Source organism: Triplophysa rosa, unplaced genomic scaffold (genome assembly GCF_024868665.1).
Source record: "Triplophysa rosa unplaced genomic scaffold, Trosa_1v2 scaffold65_ERROPOS296704, whole genome shotgun sequence".
NCBI classification, from domain to species: domain Eukaryota; kingdom Metazoa; phylum Chordata; class Actinopteri; order Cypriniformes; family Nemacheilidae; genus Triplophysa; species Triplophysa rosa.
The window spans coordinates 13813-31041 of NW_026634676.1; the positions used below are offsets into that span (position 1 = coordinate 13813).

Consider the following 17229-nt stretch of genomic DNA (forward strand, 5'->3'; position numbering starts at 1 on the left):
CCTCCCAGGTTATGTCAAGCCCTGGTCCATTTATCTTGAGATGTTTTAAATTTCAGTTCAGTGAAGCACTTTAAGCACCAACACTTTTTCAGTAAGTTACCTTTCTTGTAGAATTGTGCTTCAAATAAAGAACTTTATGTTGACCAGATTGTTAGTTAATCAATCATGTCAATCTTGCCTATATGGACAGCGATTTAAAAAAAAAGAACTGGTAAAACTGCGGTGTTAAATGCGATGCGGTCGAAAATTTGGGTGCACCTAACTTTTGTGCTGGTGCACTTAAGAAAAAAAGTTAGGCGCACCAGTGCAACCAGTGCAAAAAGTTAGTCTAGAGCCCTGGAAAAGAGTGGAGGTGATGCGGACATCCTTAGCGCGCCAATCATCCCATAGGTTTATGTGCAGGTCATTCAAAAATTAAAGCCATTTGATTGGTAAGATCAGATTGATTAGATTTCCAATGATTGTGTCAAATTTACATTTCATGATCTTAACCATGGGAATGATTATGCTGGGAAGTTGAAGAGCTGCTAAAATGTCGGGTTTTGCCAAAAAATGTGAGAGAGGGGCTCAAAAAAGGGAAAACTTAAGAGACAAGCAGCAGCAAAGACAAGAATTACTTAATAAGATTCCAAAGGTATCAGGATATTTCACAAAAGCTGACGAAGACGGAGTTGACCGTGCCCATGAGGGGTCATCCTGCCCGCCAATTTTAGGTTAGTTTGGCTTAATGCATACAAATTTTGTATTTAAACAAACTCTATTTTATATATATTCGCTATATACAAGCCAAATTGTCTAATGCGTCGATTTTTTTCGAAATCGCCCCTTTTCAGAGAATTTACTAAAAATGAGACAAACAAAAGTGTTGTAGCATTGCTTCAGCTACTAAGGAGAAAACAATTGCAGTCTGTGTTTCCTGTAGCTCAGTAAGAGGTCGTAGGTTGGATCCCAGGGGATTGCACATAATTAGAAACAAATGTATAGGGTAATAATGTAAGTCGCTTTGGATAAAAGTGTCTGCCAGATGCGTAAATATTTCCTAATGTGGACATAGCTTTCAGTATTTTCCTGACATTGCCTGTTACTAACGCCAGCGGGGAACGTTCTTTTTCCAAACTGTCTTTAGTCAAAAACAGTCTTTGTTCAACAATGTTGCAAGAACGACTCAACAATCTAGCGTTGATGTCCCTGGAATGTGACATCCTCCGATCCCTGGATTTCAGCGACATTATCAAGCACTTTTCCTGCATCAAAAGCAGGAAAAATGTTTTTAAGATAAACAGATTTTTTTATTGGTATATAATAGAATTGACAGCCGTTTGTTATAAATAGCGCATCTCGAGACCCTCGTGTTCTGCTTTGTGCCTTTAAAAGACATTTCTGAGCACTGAATTCGCATTTTTAAGCGCAGAGATGCGTTCCACGTTCTATGGGGGGCATGTGGTAATTCATAGCCCCGGGCCCATGGAGGTCTTAATACGGCATTGGGTTATACAAGCAGATAGTTGCTTCTTCCTGCTCCTTTTCGGATATGTATAAGTCAAGATTATTTTGTTATTTATTTATTAGGTAAAATTGTATTTTTTTACATGTTCGAAATAAAGTTTTTCATTCATTCATTCATATATTAACAAATAAGATGTTTGTTGCCTTATTTATTTTTCAATTACTGTCAAATGTATTTATTTTTGCTTGCATCCACTGCACTGTAAAAAATGCTGGGTTGTTTTTTTAACCCAACCACTGGGTTGAGCCTGTTGGGTCATTTTGTTGGGTTATTCTCTCAGTGTTGGGTAGTTTTTTGTGTAACCCAATCGTTGGGTTACCGGTTGGGTCCAATTGAGTGACAGTTCAGAGAGTAACCCCCCCCCCCTCGACGCCTCAGACAAACTCTACCTTCGCGGGCATTTTGAATCACCTCAGGAACAAGCAAAAACAGCTGTTATTCGGAGAAAAAAGGTATGTTTGGGAGTTTTTAATCTATAAAACTATTACTGTACATCAGAAAATGCATAAGTATGCAAAATTCGGCGGTTCACATTAGGTTTGAAAAGTATCATCTAGCTTCGTTAGCTTTGGTTAGCTAACGTTAGTCTGAATGCCCACGTTATAGCTTACAGCTTTTGAATAATTAAAACGTCCTTTATGGTCTACATTTCCTCTGAAATGTGTGACTTGTGTGAGTCATTTAGTTCGGTACGAATCTATATTAGGTTGAGGTCAACACCCAGACCTTAAATACGCGATTTATATAAACATAACGCCTCTTTGAGAATTTGTTAAGAGCTGTCGGAGATGTGAGCTTCAGGCTGTCAGAGGTCGTTCAGCACTCGCTCCGCTGAGAGCAGCTTTATCTCGGCCAGTGCTTCAGGAATATGCCGCTGCCTGGTATAGTGGTTAACCGTGCGATATAATTAATTTTGGGTATATGAAACGAGCATTTGTCTTATTATTCTACGTGTTTCTGAGTTAGTCGAATTAGTTTAAGTGTTGTGTTAACGTTTGTAATATTTAATTTTTTAAGTCTATATTTAACTTTACGTACTAGAGCCCTATCACTATGGGAGGCAAATCCTGCCAAATTTAAATAAATAAATTAAACGATGAAAATGAAAACCAGATTAGCAATTTCATTATACACAACTGCGTGCACAATATGTGCCAAAATGAAAAATAAAATGAAATTATTTTATTTTCATTTTCATTTTTACACTGACAATGCGTTGTCCCTGTCAAATTGAAAAAGAAAATACAATTGGTGATTTGACATTTCATTTTCACTAAAATCTCGAGGCAAGACTGCCAATTTGAAAATGAAAAGGCAAATGTGAAAAATAAATTGTAAAAACATTTTTTACAAAGGTTTTATTAATGTTCACGCAATAATACTGACACAATTCAAATTAAAATGTAAACTTTGATTTTCATTTTATTTTCTCTTCTCTTTTATTTCATTTTCGTTTTCATTTTCGTTTTCTTTTCTTGTTCACAGTCATGCAAATTACATGTTAATTAGTGGGTGTGGACGAGCGTCTGCATTACTGGGAACGCCCACAAAAAACGTCATATCCGTTTATTCGAACGAACGTGTGTAGACCTTGTCAGGCGCTTGGCCTTAGCGCTTTGTAATGATGACGATGACTGTGCCTGGTGCAATACCGAAAATTGTTGTGTGGTGTACTGCATCTCTGATAAGTTAACAGACGAACAAACTAAAGCATTGGAGAGCCTGTATCTCTAGCGTGCCCTGAAACATGCCGGAGCGCGATTGTCCCCACTCCGCCGCTGACCTGCTCTTACACTGTACATTACCATCCGCACCCGAGCACGCTATCATCATTACACTGTGACTGCTTTTAAGAAAACATAAACAAAGCGATCTTTCTCAGCACAATAGAATCCATCGTAATGTTCGGTTTGAGGTTGATAAGATGTGTTTAACCTCACGCGCGCTGTGCGCAGACCAATTCGCTTATGGTATCACAAGAGCGGCTCATATGTGTTTAAATCAGCCCCGCGTACTTCATTCATTATGATTATGAGCCAATCGTTATACAAAGTGCTGCACTATGTTTGAATGCATGTTTTAAATGATGCGCCTGTTTAAATTCCTTGAAGTTCAGCTGTCATGGCAAAAAACATCTAATACGCACACACTATTAATTCATTCGAATGTTTTTTTTGTCCCACGGCGCGGTGACACAGGCCTGCACTTATAAGTGTTGTAGGTATTAGATGTTTTTTGGTATGACAGCTGAACTTCAAGGAATTTAAACAGGCGCATCATTTAAAACATGCATTCATAACATAGTGCAGCACTTTGTATAACGATTGGCTCATAATCATAATGAATGAAGTACGCGTGTACAGTGTAAGAGCAGGTCAGCGGCGGAGTGGGGACAATCGCGCTCCGGCATGTTTCAGGGCACGCTAGAGATACAGGCTCTCCAATGCTTTAGTTTGTTCGTCTGTTAACTTATCAGAGATGCAGAACACCACACAACAATTTTCGGTATTGCACCAGGCACAGTCATCGTCATCATTACAAAGCGCTAAGGCCAAGCGCCTGACAAGGTCTACACACGTTCGTTCGAATAAACGGATATGACGTTTTTTGTGGGCGTTCCCAGTAATGCAGACGCTCGTCCACACCCACTAATTAACATGTAATTTGCATGACCGTGAACAAGAAAAAGAAAATGAAAACGACAATGAAATAAAAGAGAAGAGAAAATAAAATGAAAATCAAAGTTTACATTTTAATTTGAATTGTGTCAGTATTATTGCGTGAACATTAATAAAACCTTTGTAAAAAATATTTTTACAATTTATTTTTCACATTTGCCTTTTCATTTTCAAATTGGCAGTCTTGCGTCGAGATTTTAGTGAAAATGAAATGTCAAATCACCAATTGTATTTTCTTTTTCAATTTGACAGGGACAACGCATTGTCAGTGTAAAAATGAAAATGAAATAATTTCATTTTATTTTTCATTTTGGCACATATTGTGCACGCAGTTGTGTATAATGAAATTGCTAATCTGGTTTTCATTTTCATCGTTTAATTAATTTATTTAAATTTGGCAGGATTTGCCTCCCATATATCACAGCCTCTGCCACTTTTCTTTTTTCCCCACTGACAGGGTGCAGAATAACAGCTAATAATAATAATGGATAATTCTGTTCAGGAGAAAGAGGAATGGAACTCCGATGTCCTGATACCAAGCTTAACGGTAAACTTTATTTTGGTAAAATGCAAATGTGTTTCTTTATATGTTCATTATAACCCATTGTGCTCTGGGTAGGCCAGTTTTCTTACATTCTTCTCTTCTTGTCTCTTTTCTTCTCTCTTTTTCTCTTTATAGATGAACAAATTGATAAAGAAACCCTCCTGCTGGACATCCACTTCCCGACGTGCACACTACACTGTTGTCTACTAACTCCCAGGAAAAGATAGATCCTCTTCAGTAAGACTGCTCCGTGGATATGTCAGGTCAAGCAGTACTGGAACCAAAACATCTAACGCTCTTTAAACTGTTTTGTGAGTTCATATGAAGAGGAAAGTTCTCAGACTAATACATTCCTTGCAAATGTCAACCAATACCATGAGAAAATAACGTTTTTACCAAAGATTTTTACTGTACTAGCTTCACCGATATCAACATTTAGTGGTTCAAATACCCATGTGAGGTCTCTCTTCAAGTTAAGGTATTGTTTGTACATTTTAATTCACAGAAATCCTACAAAGTTTGTCGCCTCCCGAAAACGGTGTCCTTTTTTCACATCCAAACGCATGTTTATTTCCCTTTCTTTAAATAGAAAACTTGTGCATAGACTGATATTTGATCATATAAGTGCAGTTCTACCAACAAAGGTTTAGTAAAATATAAACAAATGGTTCAGTATATTGGTAACAACTACATTCTCTGAGTGTTTTTATGTCACATCCATAACGCTGGAATTGCCCTAAAGCATTTTACTCGTGCCACTTTGTTAACTATTTCTAAAAAGTTATGAGTTTATGAAGTGGAAAGTTGTCGAACTATTTATATTTACTTGTGCCACTTTAATAACCTTGTTAAATGTATGTGTTAAAATCTAAACTAATGTAATTTATTGATGTTGTTTATTTTTTTGATGTTCTGTTTTATTGTTCATCGAACATTAAAATATTGCATGCTTTTTATGAATTCCTTTTTTCTTGCATTTCGATCCTTAATAAAACTTCAACTTTTGATTCTTACTGTTGCTTCTAGTAATTCTCTGTGATTTTATTATTATTATTTTCAAATATTTCGGGTTTGTTTTAAACCAGCAATGTAATTTTTAAGCAATAGTTGAGTTAAATAAAACAACCCAGCATGTTGGGTCAAAGATTTAACCCAACGCTGGGTTTGTCCATATTTGACCCAGAGTTGGATTACCAAAATAACCCAAATTGGGTTGTTTTAACCCAGCCTTTTTTTAGAGTGTGATATTTACTTGTATTGCATGTTTATGTGGATGTCTTATCATAAGCATTAGTATATAATTACGACTATGTTACGTATTCTACTCACTAAAAACAGTTGGGTTAAAAATAACCCAACATATAACCCATAGATGGGTTACTATAGCACAGACCCCTTGGGTTATTTTAACACAATATATTGGGTTGCAAGTTTTACCCAATCAGTTGGGTTATGAAATAACTAATTTGTTGGGTTATTTTTGCCAACATGTTATTTATAGTTTTCTTATTGTTATATTTGTTGTTTATTATTTTTATCCATCCTATATATTATTATTTGATTGCAGTGTAAACAAATAAAGCACAACAGAAATACCTTTATAATTCTTTATTTCCAATACAATAAGATTGGTTGCAGTTGTTTTATGAATGTACTTCCTTTGATCATAATGTTACTAGCAGTTAAGTATCAATTTACAAGAATCAAATAAATAAACAGAACAGAGGCTAGTCTAGCTAAAAATGTTGCAGCACCACCAGGCTTGGCATACTCAAAAATGCAAATATACAACATGTATCAACTGCTTGTAAAAGACGGTCTTCCTCCAGCATCATTCATCCCACAATAACGAAGACTTAAGAGGAACCGGTTTTATTCCCAAGCCAACATGAAAGTCTTCCATTGCTCCTGATACTGAATGATGTTTGTTCCAACCTATAAACAGATATTCTCTTTTGTAAATATACACACATACATATTATTATTATGATTATTACAATAATTATTTATAATTAAAATGGTATTGTCAAAAATGATGTACAGTCATGTGGAAAAAAGTACAAGCACATGCTGATACCACAAATTCTTTACATCTTAGCCTGATGACCTGTAGGGGTCACACTTATCCTATTGACTTTAATTGTAAAAATTAGTACACAGTGTTCATTTCATGTGTGGTATGATAGATTATATTAATTTATTATTATGTACACGTTTCGAGACGTATTTGTTTAAATATAAAAAATGAAACATTGTTGTATGGGATCAGAATTGTTGCAATATTCTGAATAAATAAACTATGATCCGCAAATAAATATAGAGAGTTTCACAAACATTTTTTAAATCCACATATGCACAAAAAGCGAACCATAAATATATGTTAGACGTTCCACAAAAAGAAATGGAATTCACAAATAAATACAATGAGATTTGCAAATAAAAAATATTTACAAATTTATTTCAATGGCATTTATTTGTAGATCACTTTCTGCACATTTGTGGATCGCTTTCTGCACATTCGTGGATCGCTTTCTGTGCATTTGTGAATCGCTGCACGCATTTGTGGATCAGTGCACGCATTTGTGGATGGCTCTCTGTGCATTTGTGGATTTTGAAACATTTCTAACGTCAAAACGCGCGCACAATCCACAAATAGGTGGACTCCGCCCACTATCTACGCAAGCCAATCGGGTAACTTCCGCTTTCGTTGTCCAATAGGGCACGTTCTAACTTCAGCCAATCACGTTTTGTTCTGCACTAAGATTCAGGGAGCTAACATGGCGGCTAGTGGCGGTCTAAAATGCGTGATATACTAAGAAATGTGAATGGCCTCTTCTTTATACTACTCAGTAATGATTGTTTGTGTTTATATGCATTGTCCGTATGTTAGTAACAAACGACTGAAATGTTTATGACTTGATAACAGCGTGCACGGACTGGGGTGGACAATCCCGGTGACTGGGGACTGATTTGGTCTGCTGCAAGCCAGCCGTTTTATTGTCTTTATGTACCAAAGTGATAAATTCCGATTTTGGCATTCGATAAAATATAATCTGTTTCCCCGATACTGCATGGGTAAGCAGCTAGTTCGCGCCGCACACTCAGCGTGGAGTTTCAAGGTGCGCAGCGTTTGCATTGCAATGCGCACTGCAGCTGTCGGTGTAGGCTACTACCAGTATAACGATGGCAGAATTAACGTGGGGGAAATCATCAGCACTGTGAATTTCTATGTCATTCATAATTCAAAATAAAACGTAATTTAATCAGTCATCTCTGTTTATCCCATTCCTGAATCATCTCTGCTGCTGTGGTTAAACAGTTCTGTATACTGTCTTAACTCTTGCCACAACAAAGGATGCCGATCCTTTGACTATGATCTTGTGCACACAATATATTCTCAAATTCACACAGCAACCCCAAAAGTAAACGATGTAGGCCTAGTAAAATTTGTGTTTTTGAACCTTACCATAGTAAATATTGGTATACAACTGCAGATAATCAATTTACTGTAGTTAATAAAAAGGGTTGTGGCAGTGCTCTGCGTGTTATACGATATACGTCTCCATTTTTCCTGGTTCTAAATAAATCAATATTGTTGGGTTATAATTATGTATTTATTGCTGCCTTTTAAATGACACATAGGACATCTTTAAAATACTGTTTATTTCATTTATTTATTGGCAAATAAAAAACAACGGGGGCAATAAGAATGCAAGGGAGGCAACACAACTTGTCTCTTCGATGAAAAAAGTATGAAGCAAAATATGAAATTGCCAAATAAAAATGAATTGAAGCTAAGTGTACAAATTAATGGGTTCTCCATACAAATGCACAAAAGGCACTGCATATTACATGGCATTTCAGTAAAGCCCTTTTCATACAGAGATCCCGGAAAATATGCGGAAGATTTGTCCCGGGATGACGGGACCGGTTGATGTGCAGAAAGCGATCCACAAATGTGCAGAAAGTGATCTACAAATAAATGCCATTGAAATAAATTTGTAGATATTTTTTATTTGCAAATCTCATTGTATTTATTTGTGAATTCGATTTCTTTTTGTGGAACGTCTAACATATATTTATGGTTCGCTTTTTGTGCATATGTGGATTTAAAAAATGTTTGTGAAACTCTCTATATTTATTTGCGGATCATAGTTTATTTATTCAGAATATTGCAACAATTCTGATCCCATATTGTTGGTCCTTTTTCACACGACTGTACTAACATTCAGACATTAATATGAATAAAACTATGTGCAATCACGTATAGTGTCAAAATACGTGCATGCTTTAGATGCGTCAAGAGGGTTTATTATAAAAGATATGCTCGCGTTTGCTAGATACTAGCTTAGTCTCGTGTGTAATTATAGTTAAGTGTTAAGAGAGTGTCTTGCGAGTATGTTGTGAATGCGAGCGTCTCTTGAGACGTGACGAAAACATATTTTGGGTGCGTTCATATTTGGCATTAACATGCGATCTCGGTGATCCGAACAAGCAGATCGGATCTTCAGACAATCAGGACACAGCGCGTTTACACTTGTCATTAAGTGGCTTCCACATCTGGATAATGTGATCGGATCGCTATAGTTTCCCGCCCATTATTTTAATAAGCCTGCAATTTAAAAATAGCCCCGGTGCGGGGAGATTTCACACAACACGTATAACGGGGAGGATGAGCATGTTACAGATTTGATATGCAGCCATGTTGAAATCGAGGCAGCGGAGGGAAGTAAACCATGGTTAAAACGATTAATGATCATATGAAAGTATAAGCAAAGGACGTTTGTAAAATGACACAAGCTTTTGTACTTGAGCTGTGGCGGGTTTCACTCGCGCGCACACACGGACGCAGGCCTAAATTCCTATGATCAAAAGCGACCACTTACATCGTTCTCGTCTATTTGGGTTGGTTCGGCTGAAAGTGACAGCGCGTCGTTTCTTTGGTCTGCGCCCTAAATATCGTGCTTACTGACATCAGCTATAAGCAACACTATACAATCTTGTTTCTGTGTGTAAATGATATACGGTGTATTCAGAGCTCCATTTCAAGCTGCCCATCTGCCGCTTAATCTGTCTTCCGGGGACGGTACTTTCAAGTCAGATCCGTGGGCGTGGCTTGTTGGTTTTGACTAAATCTTTGGTGTTTCAAGTCTTATGAAACTTTTACCCTAACTAGTGGTGGGCGATACTGTAAAATTTAGTATCGATCCGATACCAAGTAAATGCAGGGCCAGTATTGCCGATTTCGATACCGATACCAATACTTTTTACTTTTAAAAAGCATTCACTTGAACTTACATTTACTTTCCTGCAAATGAAATGTCATGATTTATCAGATGAATGCATCATTAATATGCTAAATCTGAATACATTTTCATGACCACTAAAATATTTTGTGATTTGTACTCTTAATGTGCCTGTAGGGTAATTAATCATGTAGATGTTAAAACACTGGACATCATTTAAACCAAATAAATCTATTTATTTAGTTATTTATTCCTGTAATCGAATTTGCAAACATGAATTTTGCACCAAATTATTACTGGAAAATAGTAACAATAACAGATTAACAGAACAGAAAAACGATATATAACAAAACAATTTCTCGTTATCCCAATACTAATCTCTAGCTTTAAAAAAACCAAAGTGCACAAAATTATTACTCAAGAATATAGATTTTAAAACTGCTTTTCCGATTTGGTTCAGTGTTGTTTAGACAAAATAATAGAACAAATTAACATGTTTCCCTTTCATTACACTTTTTTTAAGTGAATTTATAAACAAACTGCACACTATTATTTAAGCACTTTATTTACTTTGTGTCTCAAACAATAAAGTACTTTCAATCTTTGGCTTTTTACCCCCAAAGGCCCACTGCCATACATCGCAGTTCGCAGTGTTTTTATTCACCGAGGTGAAAAAACTCCAAACGATGCTCCTCTTCTTTTCGCTGGCTGCAGCAGCGTCTACGCGCTTGGCGCTGCTGAGTCACGTGATAGCGGACTACAAAACACAGCAGGGCAGGGAGGAGCAACGTGTGCAAAACTAGGTGTATGGGAAATAGTTTTTCTTCATTATACAATTATTAGCTACATTAGTAAATAAATAAAATCAGTAGTAAAAACTAAAAACACATTAGCATCGATATTTTAATGTTAGGATCGATCCTTTTCGATGCAACCTCAGTATCAAAAGTATCGATACTTCAGGATCGATCCGCCCACCACTAACCCTAACCCACACACTAACCCTAACCTTACTAAAACCATCTAAACTACCTATGATTGTTAAAATTGATGAAAAAACACGTTTGGGTGATGACGTCAGACTCGAAACACCAAGGATTTAGTGAGAGCCGTACGAGACACAAGCGGCAGCAGCCCTCGGGGAACCGGAGAGTTGATTACGCCGTATAGGCTACAGTAAACACACACACACGTAGGCCTATGTTAGAAACAAGCTGGTATAGTGTTGCCATTCGTGTCTGTGACATGAAAATAAACAAATGATGCGTTTTAAAACACAGCTGGCGCTGTCCCAGCCAACATTGGTATGTGGGCCCCATGTGGGTTATATCTGGGCGACATGGGCTCCACATGGGCATGGGCTAAAAAAGGGCAAAATATATGGGCCCCATCAGGGATTACAAATGTGGGTGCCATATAGGTTTGCCCTTATGGGACCTTTATGGGCTGCATGTGGGCACACGGATTTTATGCTTAAAATACATATTATGCCTTTAAACTCCTTTAAATGCGTACATTTGAACATTGGTATATGGGCCCCATATGGGTTTTATCTGGGTGATATGGGCTCCACATGGGCATAGGTTTAAGATGGGCAAAACATATGGGCCCCGTGTGGGATACCAATATGGGTCCCACATAGCTTTGCCCATATGAGACCTTCATGGGCTCCAAGTGGGAATATGATTTCATGCTTAAAATACATTATGCATTTGAACTTTTAAAAGTTATTATATTTGGTTGATAATCCTTTTAACATACAAATATCTCAGATATTTAGGCTGATTTTGTTATGTATTTAATGCAAATGGTCGGAGTTTCTAGAATATTTTTGTTAATTCATTCAATAGGCCTGTATCAGTATTCACTGTCCTAACTGTATGAAAATCAACCACGATAGATAAATGCAGATATCCAGGTCAATTTACATGAGTCTCACAAGCGACGTTCTTGCTCAATGTGACAGATACTTTCGACTTCGTGATAGCTGCGCAGACTGACCGGCCTACGTCACACTACCGTGAGATCGATTAGGAAGCACTTGCCTAGAAACGATGTTGCGGTATCTTGATGTCAAAACCTGATTGCTTTGCGCAAGTGATGCAGTCGAGCACACCCCTGACCGAGAACACTTTGTTCCGCTTGACAAAGTAGTTCTCCTGAGTTTTGGTAGATTTTTCTTATATCACATAATTAAATATTCTTTTGTTGAAAATGTTGAATGTTTAAATGACAGCTATGATTTAAATAAAATAAATAAATCAAACTACAGAGGAGTTTCTTTATCGGCGGAAGGATATCTTTGGCAGAGCAGTGGCGCGCTGGCAACTCGACCGAGCAGCAAGTTTATCGAGTCGGGACTGGAAAAATCAAAAATAAGAAAGGTAAAATTCATATTTTCTGAAGCGTGTTTTTGTTATCCGTGTTATCAAGCACCGGGAACCCTGTTTTGACCGTTATTTTCCTTTGCATTTTGTAAGCCTGCGTGTACCTGCCATTTTTCCACCTGAGGTAAAATTTAATTGACTTTACCACAGCCTATGATGAGTGACACTAATTTACGATATTTAACCATTTAATGCCATTCTTTTTAATTCCTCAGACGTCTAAAGCTCAAAAGGCTGATGTCAGAAACGATGTAATGTTAGGACATAAATTGTAATCTGTTCTGAGACCAGATTTATGCAGCCCGCGCTATCGTTGTCTGCAGCCTGTGTAGTGCTAGAATGCTAGTTCCCATTACATTTTAAATACGTAATGCGTTCTTCAAGAACCTTGTTTTTTACTGACAATGTACATCGTATAACACGGATTTGTTGTATTTGCTTTGTTTGCGTGATATTTCTTGTTCGTGTAGTGCTAATTATAAATGAAAAGCCTTTGAGGGTTCTCAGCGTAACGTTACCAGAGAGTGATTGACAGCACGACGTGATAATGTCCCACCACTTATAACAATGTATTCAAATATGGGTGCATTACTAAAAAGCACAAATCTCAGGACATGACAAAATATCTCCAGGATTTAAAACCCACTCGGACCCCAGGCGGGTTAAATGATTGATCTGCACATAGATGCAGCATCTTTGCCTTCATTATGCAGACTACACATAACAGATTGTTCATAACAGTTTATAGTATATACTGTACTTGTCAACTAATAATTCTGTTATTGTGAGGTGCATTTTTGAATTGTTTGACATTAAATTGATAGCATGTAGAGTACTCATTTGTGCTGTAAACTATGATGCTGGACATATCAAATAACCGTATTTGTGTTCTTCTGTTACAGGTGTGGACTGAAACCACTGGAGCAAGAGACAGGGGTGGAAAAAGAGCCCTTAACGCAGTCTGGCACAAAACATCAGACTGTCAGCAGTTTAAGCGTTCAAAATATTTTTTGTTCAGTTGAGTTTAAAGTATATAATTAATCAGAAAAAATTGCATTGTATTTGGTAGAGCATAAGAATTTGAAAGGTCAATTACAATTTAGCAATAACAAAAATTGTACTGTCCAGGTAGGAAACCTCAAAAAACATAATCTATAACCACTCAAGTATACACTGTACAAGTATACACCTCCATTAAACATACAGGGCCTTGGTTTAATCCACATGGGCTTTATAAGGTGGGACCAATATGGGCCTTATGCATGTTGCCCAATTGGGTCCCACATGAGCCCCACTCAGATTCTACGTAGGATTCATATGGGCTAATTCACATAGGGCCGACATGGAACCCGTGGACAAACCCACTTGGGGCCCATGCCTCAAGCCCATATTGGGCCTACATTGGCCCCACAAAAAAATGTTGGCTGGGGTGTGTGCGAGTCAACGCCATTCATGGCAGTCACAAATACAGCGATGATACAGCTGAAGTGGTCAAGTAAAACATCTCGTGTGATTTGACATAAATCCTCTGTAGGTTAAAGTATCCATGATATTTTCGTGGGAAAATGAACGACTGTGCAACGCTCGGGAGCAAGAGTAAACTTTCTGCTGCATTTGTCAGCTGCTCCGCAGTCTGAGAGGCTTCGGACAGACGAAAGAATAATGATACCGGGCGGGGTTTTCTGTGAAATTGTCCCGGTAGATGTAGATAAACCGTCTGGATTGCGTTTACATTACACTGAGATCCGATCACAATGCGTCCCCGACTACCTCTGGATCAGGACACGCTGATCGGATGACATTCCGATCAGAAGCGCGTTTACACTTGTCTTTTCAATGTGTATGTGGACAACATCCAGATAAGGTCGCATGTTAATGCCAAGTGTAAACGCACCCAATATTGACATGAGGAGCCACACACATGACGGGCTACTTACATGGTTTGATTAGCCATGAAGAGATTTGATGAAGCCTCCCCGGAAGAGAAGTCACGGACCGTCACTGAAAGCATATATTTTGCCAGCTTTCTCAGATTTATGTATCAGTGCATTTAATGTGTTAATATTTAGCATTGGCTGCAAATACTGTAGCTTCTGGGGTTTGTTCAAACAGACTGTCAAAGTGTGGCGACTGTATTTTAAAGCCTCTGGTAACTGCAACTGCAATGAGTAGTATCTTACTGCAATATCGGAGGCTGCACTCTCAGGGACGCATTTCTGTGGGACGCATTTCTAGGACCCTGCGACAAAGGAAGTGACGAGTAGAGTGAATCGAGTGCATTTCCGGAATGGATGACAATCAGAGTGTGAGTGTCAAATTTGAATTAATGTTGAACAATAAAAACTAAAAACATTTTATTGGAAAGTTAATGTAGCCGAAGTGAGTTGCTAAATAGCCTTGAATGCAATATATAGCCACAATATAAGCTTCTAATGCTGTAAAACGAGTTGTAAGTATATTCATTTAACGAAACTGTAGAACGACTGGCAATCTTATGTTGATTTTGTGACTATGGGATGATTATTAATTCTAGACCTAGCCAGCACAATAAACGGTAGAACTCTTCGTTGTGAAACCTTGTTAATTACTCATTGTTTTTCCATTTTAAGTCATTTAAATTAATCTTAATGTTTTAATTGTCTCGTGCTCAGTCAATTTGTTAATCCCACGATGCATGTTTCTGTAATGTTGATTGTTACATTTGACATCGTAATAATTGACTGTTAAAATACCACGTAGATTTTGTAATGTACTGTGTAGTCTATTCAAGGACACAGCTCAGTGCAGGCAGTAGTATGACAAAAGATTAATAAATTAATTGGTCAAGTACTAGGCTTCGGCCTAATTTAAGTCTATTTAGTTATATTAAATGAACTTAAAGATTTTTATTTGACCTATTGGACTCTCTCTTTTTCAAGAAACACATAACAATGCAAGAAGGGAGATCCTTTCCTCAACTAAAGAGTCATCATTGTGTCTTCACTCTGTACTTGAAATGTGGTTTATCTAGTGACTGAAAAGGCTATACCATGATTTCTTGTTTATTTTATTTTTTTACTTATTATATTATGCTAGTTAGTCACAATAATAATAACATTCAGCTATTAGCAATAAGGTTTAATTGCATGAAATATAGTATTTGGGTGTAATAAACCTTTTAAAAACTAAGTAATTAGAATTGGGTGGATATACTGTCTTGGTTGCACTTTTTCGGTCCTCAAAAACTAGGGTCCTTGGTATTACGGTTCTCTCCTAACTCCGATTCGATAGGTGGCGCTGTAAAAAACAATTAGGGTCCTAGAAGTGCGTCCCCAGAATTGCGTCCCTAAGAGTGCAGCCTCCGATATTGCAGACAGATAATATTTACTGCAACAGTCTTCTTACAAATACCAGTTCAAACATGTTCACCTTCAATTCAACACCGCCAGCTCAGTAACAAAGACAAGCTTTATGAATATTTTATGAGATATAGAGTGGCATCAGGTATAAAAAGTAAACTTTACTTACTTGTTGAGTGTGGTCTTGCTAAAAGCGCCCCTCTCTGTTTTTGAACTGATGCAGGCACACAACTGTGCGCAGCGTTGAGCTTCTCGAGTCACTTCAGGAAGTAGTGTTTGATTGGTGGATTATAAACGCAATGTGATTGGATAAAGAAGCCGTCCTTCAAAAAAAGACACGTGTGAATCTGACCATGGCAGGAACATCTCAAAAATACCACACACATATTCAAAGCAATCCATACACGTGTGACGATTTGCAAATGCAGATTCATATGGAGCCAGAAATATGACAAAACAATCTGAATTTGAATTTCGTAAATCTGAATTATTGACAAGTGTTTTTTTAACAAAACTGAATATTATATGGGAGTTAAAATAGTTTTGAATTAGATTTTAGATTTTTTTACTTGAATATTAAACATTTGAAATTTAACACGATTGCTTTTTTTTAAGGCAGAGTTTTATAGGCATGCATTTTCAAACAACATATTTTTTGCTCTGAATTCTTAGATTGCAAATATCCAGTTTTTTTTACAGCCTCACGTTTTCAAGATGAAGAAGAAATTCGGAACATCAAATTCAATTTTCTAAAATTCAAAACGCAGAAATTCAGATCGTACAGAAAGTAGGTCAGAGGTCGTCCACAGGGAAGAGTAGAAGATCTCGGAAAAGTCAAACGGAGCGCTTTGGCCACAATGGCCAGTTATTTGTTCTTATTATCCAATCAAACTCCAAACATGCTGTTTTTGGAGAGTGGAACTTCTTACATTGCAATAAAAAGGATTTACATTTTTCAAATTGCGACCACGCCCACAAGACTACACGGGTTGATCGTTTGTTGTTGCTGCAGCACAGCCAAGCTCATACCGCTGCAATCTTAGGCAGCTGCCCGGGATGTGTGCGCTCACTGCCTGCGTTTTTGCCTGCTGTGCCTCCACTGTTTGCGCTCACTCCCAGCGTTTGCTGTTGGTGCTTTTACCCACTGTGTGCTTAGTGCACGCTCGCTGCTAGCTGCCCCACTATGCGTGCTGGCTTCGAGCGTTTGTGGGTGCATATACATTTAATATATTAGACATGTATACAATTTTTATAAAGAACGTTTGTGGGTCCTGCAAAGTCAATGACATACGTGGCACGCTGCAATAAAAGTTATGTATAACATTTAATGCTACAATAGAGAGAAAATGAATAACTATGTAAGCTACAGACTGCATTTAGACTGAAATAAAAACTTTAATAAAAAATAGTGTGTAATAGTACTCTTGTCTATTCTTTGGCTAAAGGAATTTTTTTTGTCAGTGCAGCCAGCATGCCAGTCGTAAACATTAATCATGTTTAATCAAATCTTATTTTCACTATATTATGAA

At 37.4% G+C, this 17229-nt stretch overlaps 1 protein-coding gene and 1 long non-coding RNA gene across 2 annotated transcripts in view; both read right to left on the reverse strand.

The window, feature by feature from the left end:
* LOC130551129 (myosin-6) overlaps window positions 1-17229 on the reverse strand; it is a gene marked incomplete at its 3' end in the record, with an annotated part of 37811 nt that overhangs the window by 13639 nt on the left and 6943 nt on the right. The gene's annotated exons all lie outside the window — the stretch shown is intronic.
* LOC130551128 (uncharacterized) lies at window positions 6340-16002 on the reverse strand. Its single transcript, XR_008962541.1, has 3 exons — window positions 15870-16002; window positions 14300-14363; window positions 6340-6664 (listed from the first exon to the last, which is right to left on the reverse strand). It is a non-coding gene; the product is annotated as an uncharacterized LOC130551128 (long non-coding RNA).